General features: G+C 39.6%; 1 pseudogene across 1 annotated transcript; it reads left to right on the top strand.

Moving 5' to 3' along the window:
- The first annotated feature begins 1,342 nt into the window (after positions 1-1,342).
- On the top strand, positions 1,343-1,639 carry LOC308339025 (non-histone chromosomal protein HMG-14-like; annotated as a pseudogene). Its single transcript has one exon. The product of its transcript is annotated as a non-histone chromosomal protein HMG-14-like (transcript).
- Positions 1,640-2,951: the final 1,312 nt, after the last annotated feature.

Genomic DNA, 2,951 nt, shown 5'->3' with positions numbered 1-2,951 from the left:
CTTATGGCCCAAGCTGGCCAGAGAGCCACCATCTACTTCAACCCAATCATGTGTCCAGGGAAGTTCGCCTGACCAAGAATCAGGCTCTTCCCTGTGGACACTAGGGCGTTGCTATCTCTGTTTTTGAGATCTTAAGCCGTAAGGACCAAGTAGATCCAAAGAAGATGGAGGTAACCCTTAACAAAAGCATAAGGAACCTTCCTGCAATATTCCGGCAACACAGAGGGAAGCCCTGCTCGGCTGAGAGAGAATGAGAAAGACTTCTCACAGCAATCTCGTGTCTCTGAGCATTGCAGTCAGGAAAACCCAAATGGTTCCGTTTTCTCTAAAGTGAGTTTGAATAGATTTCTCCCCCACCCCTCTCTCTCTCAGTATCTCTGCAAGTGACAGTTCTCCTCAATGGGTCTCACCCCCATCAGTCAATCCTTCTGGAGTCCTAGTTACTACCCGGTGGCTTCTTCTTCAAGATTCGGCCCCTCCAACCCCGGGGTGCATCTTCCACCTTTAATTTCTGCTTTGCTTCACTTCTTCCCGTTTTTATCTCTTCCAGTAAATATGCAAACTCTATCAGTTCTATGGAATCAGCTGGCATGGGTTCCATGTCTCTGTATGGCCCCTGAAGGATAAAAGGCAAGGTTTCTATCCAAACTGGTTTCCAAGGAAGTAGGAAAAGTAAATCTATGGAATCTGCTGAATCAGATTTGTAAGTTTCCGGCATTTTCCTAAGGCTCATTCCATACCATGTCAAATATCTAAAGAAAGCACACACTTATAATTTGGCAATGTGGGTACAGGTTCCATTCCCGATGTCTGAGCAGGGTCTTAGATCCATAGATCATATTTGACAAGAACCACAAACCTGATACTGCGGTTTATAGATCTCAAGAAAAAAAAAAGTGGGAAATTTGATTCACTCAAGATCACCGATGCAGAAACGAAACCAGAGTTTCTTAAACAAATGAATGCCTCCAACAGAGAGATGCAGCGAGATTCTAATTAGCTGTGTTGAAATTTTTCTTCCTTATTTTAGAGTCAGACCAATCATTCTGTTATTTTCTATGACATGATAGAAAATGAAAAAACGTAATTCATAGACTTTGGTAGTTGGCATTTAAAATTACTTTGTATTGTCATATAATATTTGTATACTACATATAAATCAGGAGAAAATTATTGAAATTGTACCATGTTCTTTCATTAGAGATGCTTCTATGTCATTTCCCCCTCATTTTAAATGCTATCAATTTTTAGGAGTCCCCGTAGCTCTGGTAGAGGGAGGAGAAGCAGTCGCCAGACACCCCAGCTTCCAGAAGGCTCTGGGTGCACCTGACCCATCATCAGGATGCCCAAGGGAAAGGTCAGCTCTGCTGAGGGGGCAGTAAAGGAGGAGCCTAAGAGGGTGGGTGAGGTTGTCAGCTAAACCTGCTCCTGAGAAAGTGAAAACAAAGCCAAAAAAGGCAACAGGGAAAGATTAATCTTTAGACAAAAAAGTGCAAAGAAAGGGGAAAAGGGGAGCAAGGGGAAAACGGGCTGAAGCGGTAACCGAGAAGCAAAAGCAGACTTACCTGCGGAAAATGGAGACGCTAAAAACGAGGAGAGTCCGGTCTCTGCTGAAGCAGGAGAGGAAGAAGACATATGATTAATATCACATACCATGTCTTATCAGTGATCCCTGTCTCCCTTCTGTACAATCCAGAGGAATATTTCTATCCATTATTTTGTAAATTCAAGTTTTTTAGTAGTTCTAGAAACACTTTTAGGAAGGAGGGGATCCCACCTCATCCCATTTTTTTAAGTGTAAGTGCCTTTTTTAAGGAAGTGAGATCATTTCCTCATTGTATATGTTTTGGTGCACCCAGAAAATAGTGGGCTATTGAATGTGGGAGGTTTCGATTGTCTTGGATGTCACCTCCACATTCCAAAGACGGGGCAAGTTTTCTATCCTATAATACAAGCATACTAAATGGTAATTTGCAGTCAGTCGTGCATTTAATATGTCTTGAACTTTTAAAATTACTCCTATTCCCATGTTGTTTTTGGTAGGATTGTTCCTTAAAGAAAACCACTCCTTGATCTTGTCTCTCCCTGAAAGAATTTTGTGCACTCTCTCACATCTTGGCTGTAGTAGTCCGGTTTTCCTAGTAACTCTGTTAATGTGCTGTTCAAGAGTGAAAATTTGGGGATGTCGTGTATATGATGATAAATTATGGATAATGGGACTTGACAATGTAACAACGTATTGAGACTTGAAGACGTTGGTACCTGTTATACTATTAAGGAAGATTTGCCTCCAAACTTTAAGCTGGTAGGTCACTGGAATAACTTTTAGAAAAGAATCACGGCTACATGATTTTTTAGATTTTCAGTACATACATTAAGAATTGTGTCCAAATCGAAATGTCTGTACCCATCCTCAGAACAACCAATAAAAACTCAATTGCAAAAGAAAAAAATGCTATTTCTAGCATATATATTTATATGAAGTTAATAAATCCGGATTCATTCTCACTTTTAATTCTCTATTTCTGTCTGTCTTCTATTTTAATGTCTGCCAACACTTAGAAATTAAAGGATGAAACTAGGGAATATGAACTATTACATCTAAATAAATACTGAAATACTTAGAAGCTTAGCACATTATTCTCATTATTTCTCAAATCTGTAACTCATATAACTCTGTAACTTGTTGCTTAGAATTGTTCTTCCCACACATGTCACTCAGATGGAAGACCTTTGGTCTCCCCTCACCTTATGGCCGCCTGAAGATCTCCATGGCTGATTTCATAGAAATCCAGTAATAAAATTAATCTCAAGGATAAATTCACAACCAAATTCTGAGATCAGAAATATGACCTTTAAGAAGACAAAGTGCCTTAGTAATTTATATGGAAAATTAGTATGAGAATTGAGGTTAGAATTCTATTGTTCTGTGCCTTTTTACCACTCAGGGA

Source organism: Martes martes, assembly GCF_963455335.1.
Source record: "Martes martes genome assembly, chromosome: 2".
Lineage (NCBI taxonomy): Eukaryota > Metazoa > Chordata > Mammalia > Carnivora > Mustelidae > Martes > Martes martes.
Note: the sequence above shows the minus strand (reverse complement) of the source record. Positions and strands in the feature narration are given on the sequence as shown.